This window comes from Amblyomma americanum, chromosome 1 (assembly GCF_052857255.1).
Source record: "Amblyomma americanum isolate KBUSLIRL-KWMA chromosome 1, ASM5285725v1, whole genome shotgun sequence".
Taxonomy (NCBI): domain Eukaryota; kingdom Metazoa; phylum Arthropoda; class Arachnida; order Ixodida; family Ixodidae; genus Amblyomma; species Amblyomma americanum.
Genome location: NC_135497.1, coordinates 67,900,669 through 67,928,589, shown reverse-complemented (window position 1 = coordinate 67,928,589; position 27,921 = coordinate 67,900,669). Strand labels below are relative to the sequence as shown.

General features: G+C 48.3%; 24 non-coding genes across 24 annotated transcripts; all 24 read right to left on the bottom strand.

Annotated features, from left to right (window-relative positions):
- Positions 1-1,638: 1,638 nt before the first annotated feature.
- Positions 1,639-1,712, bottom strand: TRNAN-GUU (transfer RNA asparagine (anticodon GUU)). The gene has a single exon. It is a non-coding gene; the product is annotated as a tRNA-Asn (tRNA).
- An 862-nt stretch (positions 1,713-2,574) lies between these two features.
- On the bottom strand, positions 2,575-2,648 carry TRNAN-GUU (transfer RNA asparagine (anticodon GUU)). Its single transcript has one exon. It is a non-coding gene; the product is annotated as a tRNA-Asn (tRNA).
- Positions 2,649-2,897: 249 nt separating this feature from the next.
- TRNAN-GUU (transfer RNA asparagine (anticodon GUU)) lies at positions 2,898-2,971 on the bottom strand. The gene has a single exon. It is a non-coding gene; the product is annotated as a tRNA-Asn (tRNA).
- Positions 2,972-6,987: 4,016 nt separating this feature from the next.
- Positions 6,988-7,061, bottom strand: TRNAN-GUU (transfer RNA asparagine (anticodon GUU)). The gene has a single exon. It is a non-coding gene; the product is annotated as a tRNA-Asn (tRNA).
- Positions 7,062-7,310: 249 nt separating this feature from the next.
- On the bottom strand, positions 7,311-7,384 carry TRNAN-GUU (transfer RNA asparagine (anticodon GUU)). Its single transcript has one exon. It is a non-coding gene; the product is annotated as a tRNA-Asn (tRNA).
- A 245-nt stretch (positions 7,385-7,629) lies between these two features.
- On the bottom strand, positions 7,630-7,703 carry TRNAN-GUU (transfer RNA asparagine (anticodon GUU)). The gene has a single exon. It is a non-coding gene; the product is annotated as a tRNA-Asn (tRNA).
- Positions 7,704-7,952: 249 nt separating this feature from the next.
- TRNAN-GUU (transfer RNA asparagine (anticodon GUU)) lies at positions 7,953-8,026 on the bottom strand. The gene has a single exon. It is a non-coding gene; the product is annotated as a tRNA-Asn (tRNA).
- Positions 8,027-8,272: 246 nt separating this feature from the next.
- TRNAN-GUU (transfer RNA asparagine (anticodon GUU)) lies at positions 8,273-8,346 on the bottom strand. Its single transcript has one exon. It is a non-coding gene; the product is annotated as a tRNA-Asn (tRNA).
- A 4,805-nt stretch (positions 8,347-13,151) lies between these two features.
- TRNAN-GUU (transfer RNA asparagine (anticodon GUU)) lies at positions 13,152-13,225 on the bottom strand. The gene has a single exon. It is a non-coding gene; the product is annotated as a tRNA-Asn (tRNA).
- Positions 13,226-13,471: 246 nt separating this feature from the next.
- On the bottom strand, positions 13,472-13,545 carry TRNAN-GUU (transfer RNA asparagine (anticodon GUU)). Its single transcript has one exon. It is a non-coding gene; the product is annotated as a tRNA-Asn (tRNA).
- Positions 13,546-13,791: 246 nt separating this feature from the next.
- TRNAN-GUU (transfer RNA asparagine (anticodon GUU)) lies at positions 13,792-13,865 on the bottom strand. Its single transcript has one exon. It is a non-coding gene; the product is annotated as a tRNA-Asn (tRNA).
- An 859-nt stretch (positions 13,866-14,724) lies between these two features.
- TRNAN-GUU (transfer RNA asparagine (anticodon GUU)) lies at positions 14,725-14,798 on the bottom strand. The gene has a single exon. It is a non-coding gene; the product is annotated as a tRNA-Asn (tRNA).
- A 248-nt stretch (positions 14,799-15,046) lies between these two features.
- On the bottom strand, positions 15,047-15,120 carry TRNAN-GUU (transfer RNA asparagine (anticodon GUU)). The gene has a single exon. It is a non-coding gene; the product is annotated as a tRNA-Asn (tRNA).
- Positions 15,121-15,369: 249 nt separating this feature from the next.
- Positions 15,370-15,443, bottom strand: TRNAN-GUU (transfer RNA asparagine (anticodon GUU)). Its single transcript has one exon. It is a non-coding gene; the product is annotated as a tRNA-Asn (tRNA).
- Positions 15,444-15,692: 249 nt separating this feature from the next.
- TRNAN-GUU (transfer RNA asparagine (anticodon GUU)) lies at positions 15,693-15,766 on the bottom strand. Its single transcript has one exon. It is a non-coding gene; the product is annotated as a tRNA-Asn (tRNA).
- Positions 15,767-19,781: 4,015 nt separating this feature from the next.
- On the bottom strand, positions 19,782-19,855 carry TRNAN-GUU (transfer RNA asparagine (anticodon GUU)). Its single transcript has one exon. It is a non-coding gene; the product is annotated as a tRNA-Asn (tRNA).
- A 246-nt stretch (positions 19,856-20,101) lies between these two features.
- On the bottom strand, positions 20,102-20,175 carry TRNAN-GUU (transfer RNA asparagine (anticodon GUU)). The gene has a single exon. It is a non-coding gene; the product is annotated as a tRNA-Asn (tRNA).
- A 246-nt stretch (positions 20,176-20,421) lies between these two features.
- Positions 20,422-20,495, bottom strand: TRNAN-GUU (transfer RNA asparagine (anticodon GUU)). The gene has a single exon. It is a non-coding gene; the product is annotated as a tRNA-Asn (tRNA).
- Positions 20,496-25,042: 4,547 nt separating this feature from the next.
- Positions 25,043-25,116, bottom strand: TRNAN-GUU (transfer RNA asparagine (anticodon GUU)). Its single transcript has one exon. It is a non-coding gene; the product is annotated as a tRNA-Asn (tRNA).
- Positions 25,117-25,365: 249 nt separating this feature from the next.
- On the bottom strand, positions 25,366-25,439 carry TRNAN-GUU (transfer RNA asparagine (anticodon GUU)). Its single transcript has one exon. It is a non-coding gene; the product is annotated as a tRNA-Asn (tRNA).
- A 246-nt stretch (positions 25,440-25,685) lies between these two features.
- On the bottom strand, positions 25,686-25,759 carry TRNAN-GUU (transfer RNA asparagine (anticodon GUU)). Its single transcript has one exon. It is a non-coding gene; the product is annotated as a tRNA-Asn (tRNA).
- An 862-nt stretch (positions 25,760-26,621) lies between these two features.
- TRNAN-GUU (transfer RNA asparagine (anticodon GUU)) lies at positions 26,622-26,695 on the bottom strand. Its single transcript has one exon. It is a non-coding gene; the product is annotated as a tRNA-Asn (tRNA).
- A 249-nt stretch (positions 26,696-26,944) lies between these two features.
- Positions 26,945-27,018, bottom strand: TRNAN-GUU (transfer RNA asparagine (anticodon GUU)). Its single transcript has one exon. It is a non-coding gene; the product is annotated as a tRNA-Asn (tRNA).
- Positions 27,019-27,267: 249 nt separating this feature from the next.
- TRNAN-GUU (transfer RNA asparagine (anticodon GUU)) lies at positions 27,268-27,341 on the bottom strand. The gene has a single exon. It is a non-coding gene; the product is annotated as a tRNA-Asn (tRNA).
- Positions 27,342-27,921: the final 580 nt, after the last annotated feature.

Here is a 27,921-nt window from a genome sequence, read left to right as displayed (position 1 = left end):
CCCATTAGTGTGCAGAGATCGGTACGCCAGAGCTGTCCCCTCAGCCCCCTGCTGTTTTGTATTTATATAGAAACCCTCTGGTAAACATTATAGGAAATGAGGCTATTCATGGTTTTCGTGTACATGCATCAGAAGTGAAGCTCTTAGCATACGCAGATGACGTTGCTGTTCTCTGCGTTAACCAAGATAGTAAAAGCAGGACAATCGAATCAGTAAAGGATTTCAGTGAGGTAACCGGAAGTTTGGTGAATTGGGGCAGATGCCTGGGATTCTGGCACGGAGAATGGCCGTCAACTCCAGCTGTTTTCACCAGCGTTTCTTGGGTGACAACACCCGTGAAATACCTAGGTGTTCCACTCGAATTTTACAGGGACACTGAGCCTTTTTGGAAAACACAGGTTGAAGAAACGCGTGAGAAAGCCGAAAAATGGAAAAGTGCTAATTTGTCTGTATTTGCAAGAGCAACTGTGTGCAATTTGTTTTTGATAAGCAAGTTCTGGTACGTGATGCAAGTACTCCACTGCTCATGGTTAAATGTGCAAAAGCTTCACCGTATTTTCGCTATCTTTATATGGGCCTCAAAATGGGAGAGGTGCAGCCGGACAAATTTGTTCAGGAGCGTCAAGATAGGGGCACTTGGTCTGGGGCACTTGTTTATACGGCAGATAGTAAACAGATTTTTGTTTCTCCGAGACGTTAAAGATCCCTTTCTACGCACCGTATGCCAAGTCAGGCTCGGGCGTGCTGTGCCAGATTTAATTGTTGGAACGGAGACTGTGACTGGAGGTTGGTTTTCTTAAAGAGGATGTGTTTAGCGTCAGGTTTTTGCCGGCGAGATTTTCAAAAAATTATTTAAGTGATGTTCAGCAGAAAACATTGTACAAGGATGTATGTGACGTGTTATTGCCGGAACCAATATTCAGGGCAGTATACTCCGGAGGCCCAGGCAGAGATGTCCTGAAACGGGTGAAAAAAATGCAGGTACCACCGGGAACAAAAACTGTCTTCTTCAAGCTTCACACCGGGACTCTGTCTGTAAAATCTTTCCAAGAAAAAAAGGGGTTTTACCTACCTTGGGGATCCCACTGCCTTATATGTAAACAACCAGAAACAATCGACCACGTTTTCTTGCACTGCTGGGAAGGGGTATATTTTTGGGACGTCCTTCAAAGGACCATCAAAAAAGAATTACCATTGGATCCGTATGGAATCCGATTCCTGCCTACCGCAAAAGAAGATGGCATGCCGTTTGATTTAGTGATGCTCGCGGGCCTCCATAGCATATGTCGCTCCCGAATGGCAGGCTTTCATTGTGACCCGGATGCGCGTCCTGCGCGATTGTATTTCCGAGAGACAATGCACAAGTTCATCGAGGTTCTGAAAACACAAGCATCTCCCCCTGAGTGGCTTTCAAAGCTCGAACCTTTGACGGAACTCAGGGAATTTTAAACTGACAAGGCCTGCCCCTCTGGGGGCTGTAGGCTACCTTTTTATAGTTTGGGTGTCTACCCGTGTATGTTTTTTGTTGTATTCTGTCGAAGCCCGGCAATAAAAAAAAAGCTTGAGGTGCGGACAAGCGCTAACGATTAAAACGAAAAAGAGAGGGAGGACATGAAATGAAGAACAATAACATAAGATCGCCTCCGGGAGGGCTCGAACCTCCAACCTTCCGGCTAACAGCCGAACGCGCTAGCCGATTGCGCCACGGAGGCTTTTTTTTCTTTATTGCCTGACTTCGGCAAGAACCACAATACACAAATACACTTAAAGGGCACAATGAACAATACTTAACACTATCCGCCTGGTGGGTTGTGGCTTCGTCATATTAAAACTCAAAAATCTCTAAGCGCCACCAATGGCTCTACTCTTTCGAGCCACTCAGGAGCTTCAGGAGCGATTTTCTGAATTTCAGTATACTTATACATACACTCCTGAAAATAGATCCGTGCTGGCCGTGCATCAGGATCGCAATGACATACTGCCATTCTGGTGCGCCAAATACAGTGGAGTCCCATTAGCATAATAAGGTCGAATGGTGTCCCATCCTCACTCTCTACAGGCAAGTACCGTATTCCATGAGAGTGTAGCGGAAATTCCTTTTTTAAAGTCCTTTGCAAGATGTCCCAGAAGTATACCCCTTGTCTCCGGTCTCCGGTTGTCTCCGGTTGTTTACAGATTAAACAATGTGATCCCCAAGGTAGAAATAAATGCTTCCCCTCCAAAAATTTCTTTACTGGTAGTGTTCCGGTAAGTAACTTAAAGAAGAACGTTTTTGCACTTGGCGGCACCTGCATCGCCTTCACACGCTTAATGCGCCACGGAGGCTGAGTGGCACGAGGGCGGAGCTCGACTCAAGAAGTGTAGCAAGCTGGGCAACTAGGTTACGATTCATTAACGATCTAAAGGAAGGGGGGATGCATAAAATGGCAGAAGAAGAGCTCTCTCATTTTTATACAGATCACCAAGGCAGAGAAGAAGCATATAAGAACAGCGAAACATAAGGTGCGGACAAGCGCTAACGATTAAAACTGAAAAGAGAGGGTGGGGATGAAATGAAAAAGAATAACATAAGATCGCCTCCGGGAGGGCTCGAACCTCCAACCTTCCGGATAACAGCCGAACGCGCTAGCCGATTGCGCCACGGAGGCTGAGTGGCACGAGAGCAGAGCTCGACTCAAGAAGTGTAGCAAGCTGGGCAACTAGGTTACGATTCATTAACAATCTAAAGGAAGGGGGGATGCATAAAATGGCAGAAGAAGAGCTCTCTCATTTTTATACAGATCACCAAGGCAGAGAAGAAGCATATAAGAACAGCGAAACATAAGGTGCGGACAAGCGCTAACGATTAAAACGAAAAAGAGAGGGAGGGCATGAAATGAAAAAGAATAACATAAGATCGCCTCCGGGAGGGCTCGAACCTCCAACCTTCCGGTTAACAGCCGAACGCGCTAGCCGATTGCGCCACGGAGGCTGAGTGGCACGAGAGCAGAGCTCTTTTTTTTTGACCGCTCGGCCATTCTTTTTTTTTTATTGCCGACTTTGACATTCAAAACACACAAGATGAACGATTAAAACGTGTCGGCAGACCTTTGCCTGACACGGCATGTTAAAATTTTTTCAGTCTTGCCAATTCATCAAGCACATCGATCCATTTTGGCTGTTCAGAGAGGGCCTTCTACGCCTCCCTAAATCGCACAACATTTTGAATGAAATGTTCCCGTACAGGTTTCACTTGTTCATCTGCATTGTTAAACTCCATTCTGGTTTTCCACAAGCTGTTAAGTCCCAGGAGCATTACTGCATCAAATGGAAAATAATCTGTTTTGTGAAAAGGTAGAAATCTTATGCCATATGCATCTAATGGTAGGTCTTTCTTTAAAGTTCTCTGAAGGACATCCCAGAAAAAAATGGGATCCCAACAGTCCAAAAACACATGTTCAATGGTTTCCGGATTGTGGCACAGGAAACAGATTGTTGACCAAGGGACGAAAATACCTTTATCGTGCATCCATGTTTTCACTGATAAGGTATTAGTGTGGAGTTTAAAGAAAAAGGATTTGATCGCTGGCAATATTGGCATCTTCTTAAATCTTTTAAGTACATCAGCTCCTGGGCCTGCAATGTGTGGCAAACGATATATCGGCAGAGGAAGCATTGTGCCCACTAAGTCCACGTACAATTTTTTTTTTCTTGACATTACACAAATACTCCATGGAAAACCGAACATGCAGCATTCTGTACGCGAGCACAACTTCTTTAAGGTACCCTCTTATCGCACCATTTACATGTACCGAACTTACAAGAAGGTCAGGAAGAAGTCGACAAAGCCGTACTTGCATTACGGTCCGGAGGAAGACATCATTTTCATCCCGTAGGTACATGAAACGCGAGACAACTTGTCTCAAAAATAAATGCGCCAGGCCAAGCCCACCTTTCTTCACAGAAAGAAACAAGTTTGTTCGACTCGTCCTTTCCCAGGTCGAAGCCCAAATAAAAACCGCAAATACTCGATGAAGGTTTTGAATGCTTGCCCGGGAAGCACTGAGCACATTCATCACATACCACACTTTAGCAGTAAGGAACAGGTTGCAGATAATGGCACGCGAAAACATCGATAACTGTCTCCCTTGCCATGTATCACTTCTTTCCTTGGCCCTCGATGCTTGGTCAAGCCAGTACGGATCTGGGTCCAGGTAACTGTCAAGGGGTACTCCTAAATACAACGCTGGAGTGGTGGACCAGCGCATCCGAGAATAGTGTTCAGGCGTGACGTCCCAGCCACCGTACCAGAACCCGTTGCTTTTTTCCCAGTTGATCTGGGCTCCAGTGCAGCTACAAAATTTGTGCACTACATTCGTTACCTCAGAAATACTTTCTGTATTTGCACAAAATGCAGCGATGTCATCAGCATAAGCCAAGATTTTTACGTGCGCTGATTGCAGCCTGAAACCCGTTATGCATTCATTATTCCGGATGGCCAAGCAAAGTGGCTCAAGGTACGCCGCGAAAAGCAATGGCGACAGGGGACAACCCTGTCTTACAGAAGATCGCACTTGCAGGCTGCCAGTGAGTTCGCCGTTCACAACAATCTGAGTCGTACAGTTTGCGTATGCCATTCTAACACCTTCTGTTATTATTCGGCCAACATTCGCATGCTCTAGTACGGCAAACAGGACGTCATGAGACACCCGGTCAAAGGCTTTTGCCAGATCTAGTTGTATCATCGCCACTCGGTCATCAAAAGAGTCAACAGCATTCTAGTATGGACCGCGCCACGTGTATGTTCGTAGCGATACTTCGACCTTTTATGCCACACGTTTGGTGCGTGCCTACAATCGATGTTATAACACTCTGCAGTCTCTTCGCCAACACCTTCATGAAAATCTTGTAGTCGACGTTTGTGAGGCTTATCGGGCGATAAGACCCCACCATCAGGAGCTTTTCAGCATCATCGGTTTTAGGAATGAGAACTATGTGCGAAGTTGTGAAGGACAGCGGAACACGTTTTTTCTCATAACTTTCAACGACAATGACTTGCAGTATCTGGGCTATTGCAGTTTTGAAAGCTTTGTGGAAAGCTGCTCCCAGGCCGTCGGGGCCAGGAGCTTTACCGGTTGGCAATGCATCTATCGCGTCCTCTATTTCTTGCAAGGAAATCGTCTGTTCGAGCCGTATTTTGATTTCTTCGTCAGGTTTCGGCATAAGTGGTAGAAATTCGCAATGGAAGCCCCTTTCCGCTTTCCGCGAATGACCCAGCATATCTTTGAACTGATCAAAGATTGTTTCCTTGATTACGCCACTGTCTGCCGAAACCCCTGCCCCAGTGTTTATTTGTCGTATTTGCTTTCGGCACGAGTATCGTTTTTCATCGGATATCGCTCGTTTTGTTGGTGTTTCCCCTGCCCATAGCTGCTCAGTTCGCGCCCGAATAACTGCCGCGTTACAGTATACTTATCGGCGTCCATTTTTTCCAGCTGGGCTTTGACATCCCTGATTTCATTAAAGCATGTGCCTGGTTGTGCGCTTTCTATACACGTGAGGTATTCAAGCTGTTCACGAAGCTCTGCTTCCTTTTGTTTCTCGGCATATTTCAACTGCGTACCTTTTTCAATCGATCTTATTTTTACCCTTTGCTTAAACTCCTCCCACTCTGCAGCGAAGTTCGACGGTTGCGCTGTAATTAGGTTCTCTAGTTTTTGGTTTACTTCCTTAGCGAATCCTTCGTCCTCCAACAACTTATTATTTAATTTCCATAAACGCCAATTAAACCGCTTTTTGCTTTGCTGCCTGCCAAAGGTTGTAATCACTAGGGCGTGGTCACTGAAAGCCACAGGTCTGACATCATACAATGTGCATAGTGAAAAAAGTTCTGCCGACACATACACTATGTCCAATCGGGCATGGCTATTGCCCTGAAAATGGGTATACCGTGTACAAGGGCCATTGGTGAAAACACTTCCAATATCTTCTAAATTATGGCCATGGACCAATTCGTTCAAGACATCAGCTCTCCTATCTCTCACAAACGAACTTCTTGCACGATCGGTAGCCTGACAGACGCAGTTGAAATCGCCCAGTAGGATTAGTACCTTGTCACAGTTTAGGTATGTCTCAAAGCGGTCAAAAAACACTCTTCGCTCGGACTCCGCATTTGGTGCATACACACAAATAACTCGGAACTCAACGCCAGAGTACAAAAAAATCAACGACAAGAAGACGGCCGCTATCACACGAGAAAAGTGACTGCACCGTAATACCGAAATTATTGCGAAGAAAAAGTACGCAGCCACCAGAGGCACCTACAGAATGACACACACATACTTCAAAGTGCGTACGGAAAACGGACACCATACGTTCTGTAGCTTCTTGGCTTTCAATTTTAGTATCTTGTATTGCAACTACGTGCAGATCGTTGTCTAGAAGAAGGCGACTGAGCTGGCATTGTCGCCTTCTTGCTGCAAGGCCTCGCACGTTTAAAGTGGCTACACGCACTGCTTCAGTTAAAAAGAGAGCCATATCGAGAAAAAAAAAACGCTTATTTTATGGTGTCTGCCTTCGCGCCACGCCTAAAAAAAAACCCCAGACCCCAAATCGGGCTCTAGGCATGAAACTACGGAGGCGGTTTCCCCGCCTGCCGTTTTCGGACGAAGTGTTCGGCCGCGGCTTCAAGGTCGGCCGCCTCATACCTGCGGCTTTGGACGGCGGCTCGTCTCCGCCATTGCCGTCCTGTTGAAGCGCCGTGCTCCACGAGAGCAGAGCTCGACTCAAGAAGTGTAGCAAGCTGGGCAACTAGGTTACGATTCATTAACGAACTAAAGGAAGGGGGGATGCATAAAATGTCAGAAGAAGAGCTCTCTCATTTTTATACAGATCACCAAGGCAGAGAAGAAGCATATAAGAACAGCGAAACATAAGGTGCGGACAAGCGCTAACGATTAAAACGAAAAAGAAAGGGAGGGCATGAAATGAAAAAGAATAACATAAGATCGCCTCCGGGAGGGCTCGAACCTCCAACCTTCCGGTTAACAGCCGAACGCGCTAGCCGATTGCGCCACGGAGGCTGAGTGGCACGAGAGCAGAGCTCGACTCAAGAAGTGTAGCAAGCTGGGCAACTAGGTTACGATTCATTAACGATCTAAAGGAAGGGGGGATGCATAAAATGGCAGAAGAAGAGCTCTCTCATTTTTATACAGATCACCAAGGCAGAGAAGAAGCATATAAGAACAGCGAAACATAAGGTGCGGACAAGCGCTAACGATTAAAACGAAAAAGAGAGGGAGGGCATGAAATGAAAAAGAATAACATAAGATCGCCTCCGGGAGGGCTCGAACCTCCAACCTTCCGGTTAACAGCCGAACGCGCTAGCCGATTGCGCCACGGAGGCTGAGTGGCACGAGAGCAGAGCTCGACTCAAGAAGTGTAGCAAGCTGGGCGATTAGGTTAAGATTCATTATCGATCTAAAAGAAGGGGGATGCATAAAATGGCGGAAGAGCTCTCTCATTTTTATACAGATCACCAAGGCAGAGAAGAAGCATATAAGAACAGCGAAACATAAGGTGCGGACAAGCGCTAACGATTAAAACGAAAAAGAGAGGGAGGGCATGAAATCAAAAAGAATAACATAAGATCGCCTCCGGGAGGGCTCAAACCTCCAACCTTCCGGTTAACAGCCGAGCGCGCTAGCCGATTGCGCCACGGAGGCTGAGTGGCACGAGAGCAGAGCTCGACTCAAGAAGTGTAGCAAGCTGGGCAACTAGGTTACGATTCATTAACGATCTAAAGGAAGGGGGGATGCATAAAATGGCAGAAGAAGAGCTCTCTCATTTTTATACAGATCACCAAGGCAGAGAAGAAGCATATAAGAACAGCGAAACATAAGGTGCGGACAAGCGCTAACGATTAAAACGAAAAAGAGAGGGAGGGCATGAAATGAAAAAGAATAACATAAGATCGCCTCCGGGAGGGCTCGAACCTCCAACCTTCCGGTTAACAGCCGAACGCGCTAGCCGATTGCGCCACGGAGGCTGAGTGGCACGAGAGCAGAGCTCGACTCAAGAAGTGTAGCAAGCTGGGCAACTAGGTTACGATTCATTAACGATCTAAAGGAAGGGGGGATGCATAAAATGGCAGAAGAGCTCTCTCATTTTTATACAGATCACCAAGGCAGAGAAGAAGCATATAAGAACAGCGAAACATAAGGTGCGGACAAGCGCTAACGATTAAAACGAAAAAGAGAGGGAGGGCATGAAATGAAAAAGAATAACATAAGATCGCCTCCGGGAGGGCTCGAACCTCCAACCTTCCGGTTAACAGCCGAACGCGCTAGCCGATTGCGCCACGGAGGCTGAGTGGCACGAGAGCAGAGCTCGACTCAAGAAGTGTAGCAAGCTGGGCAACTAGGTTACGATTCATTAACGATCTAAAGGAAGGGGGGATGCATAAAATGGCAGAAGAAGAGCTCTCTCATTTTTATACAGATCACCAAGGCAGAGAAGAAGCATATAAGAACAGCGAAACATAAGGTGCGGACAAGCGCTAATGATTAAAACGAAAACATACGACTTCGCACCCAGGGCGTCAGAGTCATAACGGCAAGAATGCTTGGAAATTCAAGCACGGCCCTCATCACTTTCGACGGCCCTACTCTTCCGAAGTTTGTCATCTACCACAGCAGCGAATACCGGTGCCACCCGTACAGGCCAACAAGGCAGGTATGCTACACCTGCGGCCAACAGGGGCATCGCATGGACGTCTGCCCAAACCCGAACGCCAAGGTCTGCAGACAATGCGGACTTCAGAACCCAACGACGGACCACCAGTGTACACCCAAGTGCCTAGTGTGTGACGGCGACCACATCACGGGCACGAGGGACTGCAAACAACGACTCAAATCAGCGAGCGAGCTGCGGTGGGGCCCCCTGCAGCAGCAACGCAAGAGCCGGGACCGCAGCCGCAGAAGAAGGCCGCGGTGGTTCCGAGACGAGAGCCAGGAATCCGGGCGCAGCGGCAGCCGCGGACGCAGCCGCAACCGGAGCCGGAGTCGAGGATCCGAGCGGGACGAGTCCTTCCCGCCCCTGGGACAACAGCAACAGAAGCAGAAGCAAGGACAAGAGCAACAGAAGAAAAAGAAGACCGGCGGTGTCAAGGTGAGCTGGGGAGACGGCCCTCCCAAAACGCTCTTTGCTCCGCACTCAAACACAAACACACAATCCACTCGCGAGAAACAGTTAATGGAAGAGAACACAGCCCTCAGACAGGAACTAGGCCAACTCAGAAAGCAGCTGAGCGAGGTCCTTAAAGAACTCCGCGAAATCAGGACAGGGCAGACACAGCCCAAAACTCAGACCCCACCACCCCCAATGGTGGAAGCAACACAGCCACAAGATGGGAAGCTCGAGGCTCTCATAATGAACATGCAGAAACAGACGCAAGAGCAGATGCAATTTATGCAGCAGAAATTTGCCCTTCTAGAGCAAAACGTTAGAACACACATTAAGAATCAGAACGCGCAGAGAACGACTAACGACGCTAGAGAACGCCTATATAACGAACGCAGGTTCGGCGCAGAAACCCTCAACTCCAACCCTAGTACACCATCATGGCAGAACGCCTCCAACAATTAGAGATATGGCAATGGAACTGCAGGGGGTACAGGCAAAAACAAGGCCTCCTGCAGCAGTACATTTATGCCAAAGGAACCCCGCCAGACGTAATTATATTACAGGAAACCAACTGCACACCTTCGCTGAGGGGCTATACGTGTCAGGAAGCTCGCCGTACGGCGACCCTCGTAAGCAAGAAATTGGTAGCCACAGCACACGACGAAATAACGGACACTCGGATCGACCACACGATCACAGAGATTATACCTAAAAAGAAAGCACAATCCAAGAGCACCTTTATTATCAACCTATACAGCCCGCCTAAGCAGAAGGATGGGGACTTTAGCAGGCTTTTTACAGAGGCTAGAAAACTAGCGGGCAACAACACCCTAATAATAGCAGGCGATTTCAACGCCAAGCACCCAAAATGGGGTTACAGCAAAGACGATAAAAAAGGAAGAACAATCAGCGACGCTGCAGAGCAAACGGATTGCGATCTCCTAACTGACGAAACCCAACCAACCAGACAGGGTAACAGCGTCAGCCCAGACACTTGCCCCGACCTGACTTTTGTGAGGGGCGCCAGACAGGTCGAGTGGGAAAACCTACTCGAAAACCTAGGAAGCGACCACTATATACTGAAAACCAGCATCACAGCCGAAGACACAAAACGAAAAATAGGCAAGACCCGTCTCGTCGACTGGGACGCCTTCAGGGCCCACTGTAGACAGATGCAAGGAGGCGACATTGTATCTGTGGGGGAGTGGAGCCAACAGCTCAAGGAGGTCCAGGAACTCTACACCAAAGAAGTGGACCGAACCGAACACGCCCCGGAGGTGGATAAGCGACTCCTCAAGCTATGGGAGGCGAGACGCGGACTCACCGCACGGTGGAAAAGACAAAAGCTGAACAGGAAGCTCAAGACCAAGATAGCTGAAATCACCAAGCAGGCGGAGGAGTACGCGACGCAGCTGGCCAGACAAGGATGGCAGCAGTTTTGCAACGCGCTGAACGGCACCCTGAGCACGGCCAGAACGTGGCAGATCCTCAAGTCCCTCATGGACCCAAGCAAAAACAAGTCGGAGAGCGGCAAAGCAATACGAAGGCTGGTGCACCAATACACCGGTACAGATAAACAACTACTGGAGGAGGTCCGGGTCAAATGCTACGGCAACGACCAGGTCGAGTGTTACAAAGAGGAATATCAAGGCGAAGAGAACCCCGTCATGGACAGGCCCATAACCAGGGCAGAGGTGGTCGATGCGATCAGGTCGGCAACAAGAAACACGGCAGCAGGAGCAGACAGAATCCGCAATTCACTGATCAGAAACTTAAGCGACGGAGCTATTGACCAGCTCACCGCGTACCTCAATAAACTATGGCAGGAAGGAACAGTACCCGCCGAATGGAAACACGCGGTCGTGGTGATGATTCCGAAGCCCGGTAAAAAACTACAAGTGGAAAACCTCAGGCCGATATCCCTCACATCGTGCCTAGGCAAGATGTACGAACGAATAATAACGAAGAGAATTCAGTCACACCTGGAGAGAAACCAACTCTACCCTGATAGCATGTACGGGTTTCGAGCCCACCTGTCCACGCAAGACGTACTCCTCCAGCTAAAGGAGGAAGTAGAAGGAGGAAGAAGTAGCGGAAGGAGAGCCCATAACTACATCAGGGCCTTCCTAAGCAACCGAACAGCGACCGTAGGGCTAGCCGAGCTGCGAAGTGACGTCTTCGCCACACCCTGCAAAGGAAGACCCCAAGGCTCAGTCATATCGCCGGTGCTCTTCAACATGTCAATGCTAAGACTGGCAAGAAAGCTCAAAGAGATCCCGGGTATCAAACACGCCATGTACGCCGACGACATAACCGTGTGGATCACCCAAGGATCGCTAGGAGAAAAACAAGACCGACTACAGGAAGCCGCCACCTGCGTAGAAGACTACGTGAAGGAGAGGGGCCTGAAATGCTCGACCGAAAAATCGGAGCTCATCAGAATAGGGAGACACCCTACCCAAGCCCCGCTGGACGTCGTCCTCGAGGGACAACCGATCCCGGAGAAAAACATAATCCGCATTCTGGGCATGTGGCTACAGAGTAGCCGCAAATGCAGCCACACCATCACCCTGCTCAGGAAAGCCACGGAACAAGTAGGAAGAATGATCAGCCGAGTATCCCAAAGAAGATACGGAATGAAGGAAGACGACACCCTAAGACTCGTAAACAGCCTAATCGTCAGCAGGGTCACATACTCGCTGCCCTACCACGCAACAACAAAAGCGGAAAGAGAGCAAGCCGACTGTATACTAAGGAAGGCCTACAAGATCGCTCTGCACCTACCCAGGAACACGTCAAATGAAAAATTACTCCAGCTCGGAGTCAGCAACACCTTTGACGAGCTAGCAGAGGCTCAAATGGGTGCGCAATTGACGAGGCTCAGGGGCTCCCCCACAGGAAGGGCGCTCCTAAAAAGACTAGGTCGGAACGCAAGTGGTCTGGCTGACAGATACACAGAAGTTCCAGACGACCTCAGAAGAACTTTCAACGTGGGACCCTTACCTAAAAATATGGATCCCAACCTACACGAAGAAAGGCGGAGAGCCAGGGCCGAACAGATAAACAGAAGGCTAGGCCAATCCGAAAGCACACTATACACAGACGCTTCTATGTACGCAAGAGCAGAGAAACGCACAGCCGCGGTAGCGGTGGTCAACGGTACAGGGGAAACTATCACCTGCGCTTCAGTAGGGGTGTCAGGGATAGCAGAGGCCGAAGAAATTGCCGTCGCGCTAGCGATAGCCGAAGGCTACAGAAAAGGTCGCTCCCTAAATATCCTAACGGACTCGAAAGAAACATGCAGAAACTATACGAAGGGCAATATCAGCGGCACTGCCCTCAGAATAATCAGCGAGGCGGCAGCCTCAGCTGAAAGAATACCCATACAACATATAATCTGGGTGCCAGCCCACGCAGGCGTAGCAGGAAACGAAAGGGCGGACAGTCTAGCTCGAGGGCTCACTTACCGAGCAGGCTTATCGATCGTCTCGGAGTCACGGCTACTCATATGCGAGGGGGGCTACACAGAGACCCTACAACTATATAGGGGAATCAGAAAGAGATATCCATCACCACACAAAGCACTAAATAGGGAAGAGGCTGTAGGATGGCGTAGGCTACAGACGAACACCTTCCCTAACCTACACACATACAACAAGATATCACCAACGCAATTCAGACCAGACTGCCCCTGGTGCGGCAGTACGCCCACACTCTATCACATCACCTGGGAATGCAAGAGAAACATAGCATTCCACAATCAACAAACACCGAGTGCGGAGCAATGGGAGAGCTGTCTCTTCAGCAGCGAGCTTGAGGTCCAGAGGGCCTTGGTAAAGCACGCAACTGAAGCGGCACAACTCAGTGGAGCCCTGGACTGAGGGCCCACTCTTGCTTGAAGACTCAAGTCGCCAGCACCCAAGCAAGACGACCAGGAAGTCTTCATCCCCGCGAACCTCTTGGAAAGAAATAAAAGTTTTCTCTCTCTCTCTCTCCGGGAGGGCTCGAACCTCCAACCTTCCGGTTAACAGCCGAACGCGCTAGCCGATTGCGCCACGGAGGCTGAGTGGCACGAGAGCAGAGCTCGACTCAAGAAGTGTAGCAAGCTGGGCAACTAGGTTACGATTCATTAACGATCTAAAGGAATGGGGGATGCATAAAATGGCAGAAGAGCTCTCTCATTTTTATACAGATCACCAAGGCAGAGAAGAAGCATATAAGAACAGCGAAACATAAGGTGCGGACAAGCGCTAACGATTAAAACGAAAAAGAGAGGGAGGGCATGAAATGAAAAAGAATAACATAAGATCGCCTCCGGGAGGGCTCGAAACTCCAACCTTCCGGTTAACAGCCGAACGCGCTAGCCGATTGCGCCACGGAGGCTGAGTGGCACGAGAGCAGAGCTCGACTCAAGAAGTGTAGCAAGCTGGGCAACTAGGTTACGATTCATTAACGATCTAAAGGAAGGGGGGATGCATAAAATGGCAGAAGAGCTCTCTCATTTTTATACAGATCACCAAGGCAGAGAAGAAGCATATAAGAACAGCGAAACATAAGGTGCGGACAAGCGCTAACGATTAAAACGAAAAAGAGAGGGAGGGCATGAAATGAAAAAGAATAACATAAGATCGCCTCCGGGAGGGCTCGAACCTCCAACCTTCCGGCTAACAGCCGAACGCGCTAGCCGATTGCGCCACGGAGGCTTTTTTTTCTTTATTGCCTGACTTCGGCAAGAACCACAATACACAAATACACTTACAGGGCACAATGAACAATACTTAACACTATCCGCCTGGTGGGTTGTGGCTTCGTCATGTTAAAACTCAAAAATCTCTAAGCGCCACCAATGGCTCTACTCTTTCGAGCCACTCAGGAGCTTCAGGAGCGATTTTCTGAATTTCAGTATACTTATACATACACTCCTGAAAATAGATCCGTGCTGGCCGTGCATCAGGATCGCAATGACATACTGCCATTCTGGTGCGCCAAATACAGTGGAGTCCCATTAGCATAATAAGGTCGAATGGTGTCCCATCCTCACTCTCTACAGGCAAGTACCGTATTCCATGAGAGTGTAGCGGAAATTCCTTTTTTAAAGTCCTTTGCAAGATGTCCCAGAAGTATACCCCTTGTCTCCGGTCTCCGGTTGTCTCCGGTTGTTTACAGATTAAACAATGTGATCCCCAAGGTAGAAATAAATGCTTCCCCTCCAAAAATTTCTTTACTGGTAGTGTTCCGGTAAGTAACTTAAAGAAGAACGTTTTTGCACTTGGCGGCACCTGCATCGCCTTCACACGCTTAATGCGCCACGGAGGCTGAGTGGCACGAGGGCGGAGCTCGACTCAAGAAGTGTAGCAAGCTGGGCAACTAGGTTACGATTCATTAACGATCTAAAGGAAGGGGGGATGCATAAAATGGCAGAAGAGCTCTCTCATTTTTATACAGATCACCAAGGCAGAGAAGAAGCATATAAGAACAGCGAAACATAAGGTGCGGACAAGCGCTAACGATTAAAACTGAAAAGAGAGGGAGGGCATGAAATGAAAAAGAATAGCATAAGATCGCCTCCGGGAGGGCTCGAACCTCCAACCTTCCGGTTAACAGCCGAACGCGCTAGCCGATTGCGCCACGGAGGCTGAGTGGCACGAGAGCAGAGCTCGACTCAAGAAGTGTAGCAAGCTGGGCAACTAGGTTACGATTCATTAACGATCTAAAGGAAGGGGGATGCATAAAATGGCAGAAGAAGAGCTCTCTTATTTTTATACAGATCACCAAGGCAGAGAAGAAGCATATAAGAACAGCGAAACATAAGGTGCGGACAAGCGCTAACAATTAAAACTGAAAAGAGAGGGTGGGGATGAAATGAAAAAGAATAACATAAGATCGCCTCCGGGAGGGCTCGAACCTCCAACCTTCCGGATAACAGCCGAACGCGCTAGCCGATTGCGCCACGGAGGCTGAGTGGCACGAGAGCAGAGCTCGACTCAAGAAGTGTAGCAAGCTGGGAAACTAGGTTACGATTCATTAACGATCTAAAGGAAGGGGGGATGCATAAAATGGCAGAAGAAGAGCTCTCTCATTTTTATACAGATCACCAAGGCAGAGAAGAAGCATATAAGAACAGCGAAACATAAGGTGCGGACAAGCGCTAACGATTAAAACTGAAAAGAGAGGGTGGGGATGAAATGAAAAAGAATAACATAAGATCGCCTCCGGGAGGGCTCGAACCTCCAACCTTCCGGATAACAGCCGAACGCGCTAGCCGATTGCGCCACGGAGGCTGAGTGGCACGAGAGCAGAGCTCGACTCAAGAAGTGTAGCAAGCTAGGCAACTAGGTTACGATTCATTAACGATCTAAAGGAAGGGGGGATGCATAAAATGGCAGAAGAAGAGCTCTCTCATTTTTATACAGATCACCAAGGCAGAGAAGAAGCATATAAGAACAGCGAAACATAAGGTGCGGACAAGCGCTAACGATTAAAACGAAAAAGAGAGGGAGGGCATGAAATGAAAAAGAATAACATAAGATCGCCTCCGGGAGGGCTCGAACCTCCAACCTTCCGGTTAACAGCCGAACGCGCTAGCCGATTGCGCCACGGAGGCTGAGTGGCACGAGAGCAGAGCTCTTTTTTTTTTGACCGCTCGGCCATTCTTTTTTTTTATTGCCGACTTTGACATTCAAAACACACAAGATGAACGATTAAAACGTGTCGGCAGACCTTTGCCTGACACGGCATGTTAAAATTTTTTCAGTCTTGCCAATTCATCAAGCACATCGATCCATTTTGGCTGTTCAGGGAGGGCCTTCTACGCCTCCCTAAATCGCACAACATTTTGAATGAAATGTTCCCGTACAGGTTTCACTTGTTCATCTGCATTGTTAAACTCCATTCTGGTTTTCCACAAGCTGTTAAGTCCCAGGAGCATTACTGCATCAAATGGAAAATAATCTGTTTTGTGAAAAGGTAGAAATCTTATGCCATATGCATCTAATGGTAGGTCTTTCTTTAAAGTTCTCTGAAGGACATCCCAGAAAAAAATGGGATCCCAACAGTCCAAAAACACATGTTCAATGGTTTCCGGATTGTGGCACAGGAAACAGTTTGTTGACCAAGGGACGAAAATACCTTTATCGTGCATCCATGTTTTCACTGATAAGGTATTAGTGTGGAGTTTAAAGAAAAAGGATTTGATCGCTGGCAATATTGGCATCTTCTTAAATCTTTTAAGTACATCAGCTCCTGGGCCTGCAATGTGTGGCAAACGATATATCGGCAGAGGAAGCATTGTGCCCACTAAGTCCACGTACAATTTTTTTTTCTTGACATTACACAAATACTCCATGGAAAACCGAACATGCAGCATTCTGTACGCGAGCACAACTTCTTTAAGGTACCCTCTTATCGCACCATTTACATGTACCGAACTTACAAGAAGGTCAGGAAGAAGTCGACAAAGCCGTACTTGCATTACGGTCCGGAGGAAGACATCATTTTCATCCCGTAGGTACATGAAACGCGAGACAACTTGTCTCAAAAATAAATGCGCCAGGCCAAGCCCACCTTTCTTCACAGAAAGAAACAAGTTTGTTCGACTCGTCCTTTCCCAGGTCGAAGCCCAAATAAAAACCGCAAATACTCGATGAAGGTTTTGAATGCTTGCCCGGGAAGCACTGAGCACATTCATCACATACCACACTTTAGCAGTAAGGAACAGGTTGCAGATAATGGCACGCGAAAACATCGATAACTGTCTCCCTTGCCATGTATCACTTCTTTCCTTGGCCCTCGATGCTTGGTCAAGCCAGTACGGATCTGGGTCCAGGTAACTGTCAAGGGGTACTCCTAAATACAACGCTGGAGTGGTGGACCAGCGCATCCGAGAATAGTGTTCAGGCGTGACGTCCCAGCCACCGTACCAGAACCCGTTGCTTTTTTCCCAGTTGATCTGGGCTCCAGTGCAGCTACAAAATTTGTGCACTACATTCGTTACCTCAGAAATACTTTCTGTATTTGCACAAAATGCAGCGATGTCATCAGCATAAGCCAAGATTTTTACGTGCGCTGATTGCAGCCTGAAACCCGTTATGCATTCATTATTCCGGATGGCCAAGCAAAGTGGCTCAAGGTACGCCGCGAAAAGCAATGGCGACAGGGGACAACCCTGTCTTACAGAAGATCGCACTTGCAGGCTGCCAGTGAGTTCGCCGTTCACAACAATCTGAGTCGTACAGTTTGCGTATGCCATTCTAACACCTTCTGTTATTATTCGGCCAACATTCGCATGCTCTAGTACGGCAAACAGGACGTCATGAGACACCCGGTCAAAGGCTTTTGCCAGATCTAGTTGTATCATCGCCACTCGGTCATCAAAAGAGTCAACAGCATTCTAGTATGGACCGCGCCACGTGTATGTTCGTAGCGATACTTCGACCTTTTATGCCACACGTTTGGTGCGTGCCTACAATCGATGTTATAACACTCTGCAGTCTCTTCGCCAACACCTTCATGAAAATCTTGTAGTCGACGTTTGTGAGGCTTATCGGGCGATAAGACCCCACCATCAGGAGCTTTTCAGCATCATCGGTTTTAGGAATGAGAACTATGTGCGAAGTTGTGAAGGACAGCGGAACACGTTTTTTCTCATAACTTTCAACGACAATGACTTGCAGTATCTGGGCTATTGCAGTTTTGAAAGCTTTGTGGAAAGCTGCTCCCAGGCCGTCGGGGCCAGGAGCTTTACCGGTTGGCAATGCATCTATCGCGTCCTCTATTTCTTGCAAGGAAATCGTCTGTTCGAGCCGTATTTTGATTTCTTCGTCAGGTTTCGGCATAAGTGGTAGAAATTCGCAATGGAAGCCCCTTTCCGCTTTCCGCGAATGACCCAGCATATCTTTGAACTGATCACAGATTGTTTCCTTGATTACGCCACTGTCTGCCGAAACCCCTGCCCCAGTGTTTATTTGTCGTATTTGCTTTCGGCACGAGTATCGTTTTTCATCGGATATCGCTCGTTTTGTTGGTGTTTCCCCTGCCCATAGCTGCTCAGTTCGCGCCCGAATAACTGCCGCGTTACAGTATACTTATCGGCGTCCATTTTTTCCAGCTGGGCTTTGACATCCCTGATTTCATTAAAGCATGTGCCTGGTTGTGCGCTTTCTATACACGTGAGGTATTCAAGCTGTTCACGAAGCTCTGCTTCCTTTTGTTTCTCGGCATATTTCAACTGCGTACCTTTTTCAATCGATCTTATTTTTACCCTTTGCTTAAACTCCTCCCACTCTGCAGCGAAGTTCGACGGTTGCGCTGTAATTAGGTTCTCTAGTTTTTGGTTTACTTCCTTAGCGAATCCTTCGTCCTCCAACAACTTATTATTTAATTTCCATAAACGCCAATTAAACCGCTTTTTGCTTTGCTGCCTGCCAAAGGTTGTAATCACTAGGGCGTGGTCACTGAAAGCCACAGGTCTGACATCATACAATGTGCATAGTGAAAAAAGTTCTGCCGACACATACACTATGTCCAATCGGGCATGGCTATTGCCCTGAAAATGGGTATACCGTGTACAAGGGCCATTGGTGAAAACACTTCCAATATCTTCTAAATTATGGCCATGGACCAATTCGTTCAAGACATCAGCTCTCCTATCTCTCACAAACGAACTTCTTGCACGATCGGTAGCCTGACAGACGCAGTTGAAATCGCCCAGTAGGATTAGTACCTTGTCACAGTTTAGGTATGTCTCAAAGCGGTCAAAAAACACTCTTCGCTCGGACTCCGCATTTGGTGCATACACACAAATAACTCGGAACTCAACGCCAGAGTACAAAAAAATCAACGACAAGAAGACGGCCGCTATCACACGAGAAAAGTGACTGCACCGCAATACCGAAATTATTGCGAAGAAAAAGTACGCAGCCACCAGAGGCACCTACAGAATGACACACACATACTTCAAAGTGCGTACGGAAAACGGACACCATACGTTCTGTAGCTTCTTGGCTTTCAATTTTAGTATCTTGTATTGCAACTACGTGCAGATCGTTGTCTAGAAGAAGGCGACTGAGCTGGCATTGTCGCCTTCTTGCTGCAAGGCCTCGCACGTTTAAAGTGGCTACACGCACTGCTTCAGTTAAAAAGAGAGCCATATCGAGAAAAAAAAAACGCTTATTTTATGGTGTCTGCCTTCGCGCCACGCCTAAAAAAAAACCCCAGACCCCAAATCGGGCTCTAGGCATGAAACTACGGAGGCGGTTTCCCCGCCTGCCGTTTTCGGACGAAGTGTTCGGCCGCGGCTTCAAGGTCGGCCGCCTCATACCTGCGGCTTTGGACGGCGGCTCGTCTCCGCCATTGCCGTCCTGTTGAAGCGCCGTGCTCCACGAGAGCAGAGCTCGACTCAAGAAGTGTAGCAAGCTGGGCAACTAGGTTACGATTCATTAACGAACTAAAGGAAGGGGGGATGCATAAAATGTCAGAAGAAGAGCTCTCTCATTTTTATACAGATCACCAAGGCAGAGAAGAAGCATATAAGAACAGCGAAACATAAGGTGTGGACAAGCGCTAACGATTAAAACGAAAAAGAGAGGGAGGGCATGAAATGAAAAAGAATAACATAAGATCGCCTCCGGGAGGGCTCGAACCTCCAACCTTCCGGTTAACAGCCGAACGCGCTAGCCGATTGCGCCACGGAGGCTGAGTGGCACGAGAGCAGAGCTCGACTCAAGAGGTGTAGCAAGCTGGGCAACTAGGTTACAATTCATTAACGATCTAAAGGAAGGGGGGATGCATAAAATGGCAGAAGAGCTCTCTCATTTTTATGCAGATCACCAAGGCAGAGAAGAAGCATATAAGAACAGCGAAACTTAAGGTGCGGACAAGCGCTAACGATTAAAACGAAAAAGAGAGGGAGGGCATGAAATGAAAAAGAATAACATAAGATCGCCTCCGGGAGGGCTCGAACCTCCAACCTTCCGGTTAACAGCCGAACGCGCTAGCCGATTGCGCCACGGAGGCTGAGTGGCACGAGAGCAGAGCTCGACTCAAGAAGTGTAGCAAGCTGGGCAACTAGGTTACGATTCATTAACGATCTAAAGGAAGGGGGGATGCATAAAATGGCAGAAGAGCTCTCTCATTTTTATACAGATCACCAAGGCAGAGAAGAAGCATATAAGAACAGCGAAACATAAGGTGCGGACAAGCGCTAACGATTAAAACGAAAAAGAGAGGGAGGGCATGAAATGAAAAAGAATAACATAAGATCGCCTCCGGGAGGGCTCGAACCTCCAACCTTCCGGTTAACAGCCGAACGCGCTAGCCGATTGCGCCACGGAGGCTGAGTGGCACGAGAGCAGAGCTCGACTCAAGAAGTGTAGCAAGCTGGGCAACTAGGTTACGATTCATTAACGATCTAAAGGAAGGGGGGATGCATAAAATGGCAGAAGAGCTCTCTCATTTTTATACAGATCACCAAGGCAGAGAAGAAGCATATAAGAACAGCGAAACATAAGGTGCGGACTGTGACGTAGTGCAAGTCATGCACACGCGCCTAGCCGGACAGAAGCAGCCCCCATTTCTGTTATCTAACCGCTTGCCTATATAACCGCTCGCCTTCTTCAATAAAGCGTCATTCATGCACCATGCTTCGTCGTGTCCACATGGTGCCAGAAGTGGCCGGTTAGCGATCGCGCAACGCAACCGGGCAACGTAACCGACGGCAGAAGCACGGCAATCCGGGAGGCCCGGGTAATTTCATCGGACCAGAGCCATGACAGACGCCGAGCAGCACCGCGCCCAGCCTGCCGCCCCCGTCACTTCGCTGCTGCCACCACCGAAGGCCCTGGATACAACGGGAGATGTCTGGCATAGCTGGCAAGCATGGAAGCAAGAGTTCGAGCTCTTCTCAACTGCAACCTACCTGGACCAACAACCGAAAGAGGTACAGGCAGCCACTTTTCTCATCAGTATTGGAGAAGACGCACGCAAAACGTACAGCACTTTCGTATTTGATGCTGGAGAGGATAAAAGCGACATTGCTGTACTGAAGCGAAAGTTTGAAGCGTTCTACAAACCAGCACTAAACCTAGCTTATCACGAGTTTCGATTTGGAAAGCGTGACCAGAAGGAAGACGAACATTTTAACGATTGGTTAACGGAGCTGCGTGTACTAGCAAAAAGCTGTGAATTCGGTGAGCTGGAAGAACGCATGCTAAGAAGCAGAATCATTCTGGGAATGAGAGACAAGAAGCTTCAAGAAACGCTTCTTTCTGAAAATGCTTCCTTGGTCAAAACTGTTGAAATGTGTCGAGCTCGGGAACACGGCAAAGAGCAAAGTGAAGAAATACACTCCAGCAAGAACTGTCAAGTGGACGTCAATGCGGTCCTCCAAATGAAAAGTCGCTGTAACAAATGTGCTCGTGTTCACAACAGTGAAACATGCCCTGCAAAGGGACGCACGTGCTTAAAATGTGGCAAAAGAAATCATTTTGCAGCTGCGTGCAAAACGAAGAGCGCTAACCTCTGCGTGAAAGAGCAAAAAGTGGCGTCACTGGAAGCGAATTCAGACGGACAGGCAGATAATTTCTGGTTGCAAACTTTATCGCCAAGCAGCAAGAAAGACGACCGCTGGACTGCAATCGTGAAAATAGAAGAAACGCCCGTTGCCTGCAAGCTTGATACAGGAGCCAATTGCTCGGTCATATCACGCAGCCAGCTGCAGAAGATAACTCAAAAGCAACCCGAAAACTGCGCTGTCGTGCTGAACACATTTTTTGGCTTTCAGAAAAAAGCAACGAAACGTAGTCACCTTCATGTGACCGGACCCGAGGGAACATTTGAAACGACATTCTTCGTAATGGAAGACGACATACCCGTGACTCTTAGCGGCTCAGTTGCCGAGAAGCTAGGCTTGATTCGCCGAATTGCTTCACTGGAGCACCAAGAGCTGTACGACGTAGTCAAGCCGTATGAAGACGTCTTCTCCGGATTAGGCGAGCTCAAGGGTGTCGTCTACCACTTGAAGCTCAAGCCAGGTTCCCAAGGAGTGGTCAAAGCAGCACGCCGGATTCCGTTCGCACTCGAGGACAGAGTAAAAGCGGAACTGGACCGCATGGAAGCAGCCGGAGTAGTTTCCAAGGTGACCGAGCCAACCGAGTGGTCCAGCCACATGGTTACCGTCATAAAGAACGACAAGGTACGCATATGTCTCGATCCATCTGATTTGAACAAAGCGCTGCTGAGGGAACATTATCCTATGCCAACGCTAGAAGACATTGCACCGTCTCTGTGTGGAGCACAATACTTTTCGACTTTGGATGCCGCTACGGGATTTTGGCAGATAAAACTGGATGAGGAAAGCTCCAGAATTTGCACAATGAGCACTCCGTACGGTCGTTACAGGTTCCTACGTATGCCTTTCGGCATTTCTTCGGCTCCCGAAATATTTCAGCGCGCCATGCACAAAGTATTAGAAGGTCTCACTGGCACAGCAGTCGTAATGGACGACATTCTAGTCTGGGGTCGCACTAAAGAAGAGCATGACGCAAATCTTGTCAAAGTGCTGACAAGATGTCAGGAGCACAACTTGAAATTGAACAAAACAAAGTGTAACTTCTTGCAGGAATCCGTCAAGTACCTAGGCCACGTGTTGACGCGCGACGGGTTGAGCCTGGATCCAGGGAGACTGGAAGATATTTTCCACGTGCAGGCCCCTTGCAACCGGAAAGAGCTACAGACATTCTTGGGTATGGTGAACTTCGTTTCCCGCTTCATTCCTAATATGTCAACGCTCACAGCATCGCTCCGAGAACTTTTAAAAAAGAATGCTGCATGGGTTTGGGAAGACAGACATCAAAAAAGCTTTGAAGCACTGCGCGAAGCACTAGCAACGGCTCCCATATTGGCATATTACCAGAAGGGCAAACCAATCACCCTATCTGTAGACGCCAGCCAAAACGGAATTGGCGCTGTGATAATGCAGGATGGACACCCCTTAGCTTACTCATCTCGCTCGCTGACAGAAGCACAACAAAGGTACGCGCAGATAGAGAAAGAGATGCTAGCAATCGTCCACGGCTGTGAAAAATTCAAGGACTACATTTTCGGGCAGCCAGAAGTCATTGTGGAATCTGATCACAAGCCGCTCGAAATGATTTTCAAGAAGCCATTATGCCAGTGCCCTCTCCGCCTGCAGCGTATGCGTCTAAACCTACAAAAATACCATATAAACGTCAAGTATACTCCGGGAAAACAACTGTTCATCGCTGACGCGTTATCACGTTTTCCTAATAAAGCACAGCTCGTAGAACATTGCGCGCATTTCCACGTTAACACTATCGCTTGTCTTCAAGCTTCAGACAGGCGCCTGGAGCAAGTTCTGCGGGAGACGGACCGTGACCCAAGCATGGTGAAACTTCGCCAGTATGCAAGCACAGCGTGGCCCATTGACAAGGCTGACGTCCCTACCGAGCTACGCAGCTACTGGAGCTTCCGCGACGAGCTGCATACTGATTCCGGCCTTGTGTTCCGGAGCAATCGCCTTATCATTCCTGCCAGACTGCGCAGTGAGGTACTGGCTTCTCTTCATGCCGCGCACACAGGAGCAGAAAAAATGAAAGCACGCGCCCGAACCGTTGTCTTCTGGCCAAGTATAAACAGCGATATTAAGGAAGTCGCTCAACGCTGTCAAACATGCCAAAAGTACAAATCAAGAAATGCGCGACTCCCGCTGTTAAGTCACGAGATACCAACTCTGCCCTGGGAGTCAGTAGGAGCTGATATTTGTCATCACAACGGTGCCGAGTACTTAGTCGTTGTTGACTTCTACTCTTTCTTTTTTGAAATCAGGCTTGTGCAAGCGCCGTCAGCCAACAAGGTTATTGCAGCATGCAATGACATCTTCGCAACACATGGCTTCCCAAGGCGACTTTGCACAGACAACGGACCACCCTTCAGTAGCCAACAGTTCAAGGATTACGCCGATAAGATTGGCCTGCAACACGTCCGGTCTAGTCCGTACTATCCCCGCTCGAATGGAATGGCAGAAAGAGCAGTACAGGAAGCTAAGAAGCTGTTAAGGCGGTTCCGTTTCGGTAGCACTGAGTTTTGTGCCGCATTGCTTGAGTGTCGAAATTCACCTCGGGACTCTTCTCTGAAGTCCCCTGTGCAGAGGCTCATGGGCCGACAGACAAGAACGCTGCTTCCTGTACCAACTAGCCACCTACAGCCACAAACAGTGCCACCCAAGACCGTGCGACGAAGGCTAGAAGACATCAGGAGCAAGCAACGCTGCTTCTACAACAGAGGTACACGGCCTCTTCCAGAGCTTCGCACTGGCTCGACCGCAACTATGTACAATGTGCCCTCAAGATCATGGTCCCCTGTCACGGTCGTACAGCGGGCTGAGACTCCTCGTGCCTACATCGTCAAAACGGAAGAGGGTCAACAGTTTCAGCGCACAAGAGAACACCTCAATCCGGCTCCTCCTCCCTCGTCTCCAGACCACAAGACTCCCGCGCCGCTGCCAGCTGTGGGAGTCCCAGACACTACAGGGACATCCGAATCTACACAACTCCGCAGGAGTGAACGGAAGCGCCAACCACCACGAAGATACCCGGCGCCTGAGTTCTGAAACTCTACTTGATTCGACGAAAAAAAAAAAAGAGAGAGAGGGGAGATGTGACGTAGTGCAAGTCATGCACACGCGCCTAGCCGGACAGAAGCAGCCCCCATTTCTGTTATCTAACCGCTTGCCTATATAACCGCTCGCCTTCTTCAATAAAGCGTCATTCATGCACCATGCTTCGTCGTGTCCACACGGACAAGCGCTAACGATTAAAACGAAAAAGAGAGGGAGGGCATGAAATGAAAAAGAATAACATAAGATCGCCTCCGGGAGGGCTCGAACCTCCAACCTTCCGGTTAACAGCCGAACGCGCTAGCCGATTGCGCCACGGAGGCTGAGTGGCACGAGAGCAGAGCTCGACTCAAGAAGTGTAGCAAGCTGGGCAACTAGGTTACGATTCATTAACGATCTAAAGGAAGGGGGGATGCATAAAATGGCAGAAGAAGAGCTCTCTCATTTTTATACAGATCACCAAGGCAGAGAAGAAGCATATAAGAACAGCGAAACATAAGGTGCGGACAAGCGCTAACGATTAAAACGAAAAAGAGAGGGAGGGCATGAAATGAAAAAGAATAACATAAGATCGCCTCTGGGAGGGCTCGAACCTCCAACCTTCCGGTTAACAGCCGAACGCGCTAGCCGATTGCGCCACGGAGGCTGAGTGGCACGAGAGCAGAGCTCGACTCAAGAAGTGTAGCAAGCTGGGCAACTAGGTTACGATTCATTAACGATCTAAAGGAAGGGGGGATGCATAAAATGGCAGAAGAGCTCTCTCATTTTTATACAGATCACCAAGGCAGAGAAGAAGCATATAAGAACAGCGAAACATAAGGTGCGGACAAGCGCTAACGATTAAAACGAAAAAGAGAGGGAGGGCATGAAATGAAAAAGAATAACATAAGATCGCCTCCGGGAGGGCTCGAACCTCCAACCTTCCGGCTAACAGCCGAACGCGCTAGCCGATTGCGCCACGGAGGCTTTTTTTTCTTTATTGCCTGACTTCGGCAAGAACCACAATACACAAATACACTTACAGGGCACAATGAACAATACTTAACACTATCCGCCTGGTGGGTTGTGGCTTCGTCATGTTAAAACTCAAAAATCTCTAAGCGCCACCAATGGCTCTACTCTTTCGAGCCACTCAGGAGCTTCAGGAGCGATTTTCTGAATTTCAGTATACTTATACATACACTCCTGAAAATAGATCCGTGCTGGCCGTGCATCAGGATCGCAATGATATACTGCCATTCTGGTGCGCCAAATACAGTGGAGTCCCATTAGCATAATAAGGTCGAATGGTGTCCCATCCTCACTCTCTACAGGCAAGTACCGTATTCCATGAGAGTGTAGCGGAAATTCCTTTTTTAAAGTCCTTTGCAAGATGTCCCAGAAGTATACCCCTTGTCTCCGGTCTCCGGTTGTCTCCGGTTGTTTACAGATTAAACAATGTGATCCCCAAGGTAGAAATAAATGCTTCCCCTCCAAAAATTTCTTTACTGGTAGTGTTCCGGTAAGTAACTTAAAGAAGAACGTTTTTGCACTTGGCGGCACCTGCATCGCCTTCACACGCTTAATGCGCCACGGAGGCTGAGTGGCACGAGGGCGGAGCTCGACTCAAGAAGTGTAGCAAGCTGGGCAACTAGGTTACGATTCATTAACGATCTAAAGGAAGGGGGGATGCATAAAATGGCAGAAGAAGAGCTCTCTCATTTTTATACAGATCACCAAGGCAGAGAAGAAGCATATAAGAACAGCGAAACATAAGGTGCGGACAAGCGCTAACGATTAAAACTGAAAAGAGAGGGAGGGCATGAAATGAAAAAGAATAGCATAAGATCGCCTCCGGGAGGGCTCGAACCTCCAACCTTCCGGTTAACAGCCGAACGCGCTAGCCGATTGCGCCACGGAGGCTGAGTGGCACGAGAGCAGAGCTCGACTCAAGAAGTGTAGCAAGCTGGGCAACTAGGTTACGATTCATTAACGATCAAAAGGAAGGGGGGATGCATAAAATGGCAGAAGAAGAGCTCTCTCATTTTTATACAGATCACCAAGGCAGAGAAGAAGCATATAAGAACAGCGAAACATAAGGTGCGGACAAGCGCTAACAATTAAAACTGAAAAGAGAGGGTGGGGATGAAATGAAAAAGAATAAAATAAGATCGCCTCCGGGAGGGCTCGAACCTCCAACCTTCCGGATAACAGCCGAACGCGCTAGCCGATTGCGCCACGGAGGCTGAGTGGCACGAGAGCAGAGCTCGACTCAAGAAGTGTAGCAAGCTGGGCAACTAGGTTACGATTCATTAACGATCTAAAGGAAGGGGGGATGCATAAAATGGCAGAAGAAGAGCTCTCTCATTTTTATACAGATCACCAAGGCAGAGAAGAAGCATATAAGAACAGCGAAACATAAGGTGCGGACAAGCGCTAACGATTAAAACGAAAAAGAGAGGGAGGGCATGAAATGAAAAAGAATAACATAAGATCGCCTCCGGGAGGGCTCGAACCTCCAACCTTCCGGTTAACAGCCGAACGCGCTAGCCGATTGCGCCACGGAGGCTGAGTGGCACGAGAGCAGAGCTCTTTTTTTTTGACCGCTCGGCCATTCTTTTTTTTTTTATTGCCGACTTTGACATTCAAAACACACAAGATGAACGATTAAAACGTGTCGGCAGACCTTTGCCTGACACGGCATGTTAAAATTTTTTCAGTCTTGCCAATTCATCAAGCACATCGATCCATTTTGGCTGTTCAGGGAGGGCCTTCTACGCCTCCCTAAATCGCACAACATTTTGAATGAAATGTTCCCGTACAGGTTTCACTTGTTCATCTGCATTGTTAAACTCCATTCTGGTTTTCCACAAGCTGTTAAGTCCCAGGAGCATTACTGCATCAAATGGAAAATAATCTGTTTTGTGAAAAGGTAGAAATCTTATGCCATATGCATCTAATGGTAGGTCTTTCTTTAAAGTTCTCTGAAGGACATCCCAGAAAAAAATGGGATCCCAACAGTCCAAAAACACATGTTCAATGGTTTCCGGATTGTGGCACAGGAAACAGTTTGTTGACCAAGGGACGAAAATACCTTTATCGTGCATCCATGTTTTCACTGATAAGGTATTAGTGTGGAGTTTAAAGAA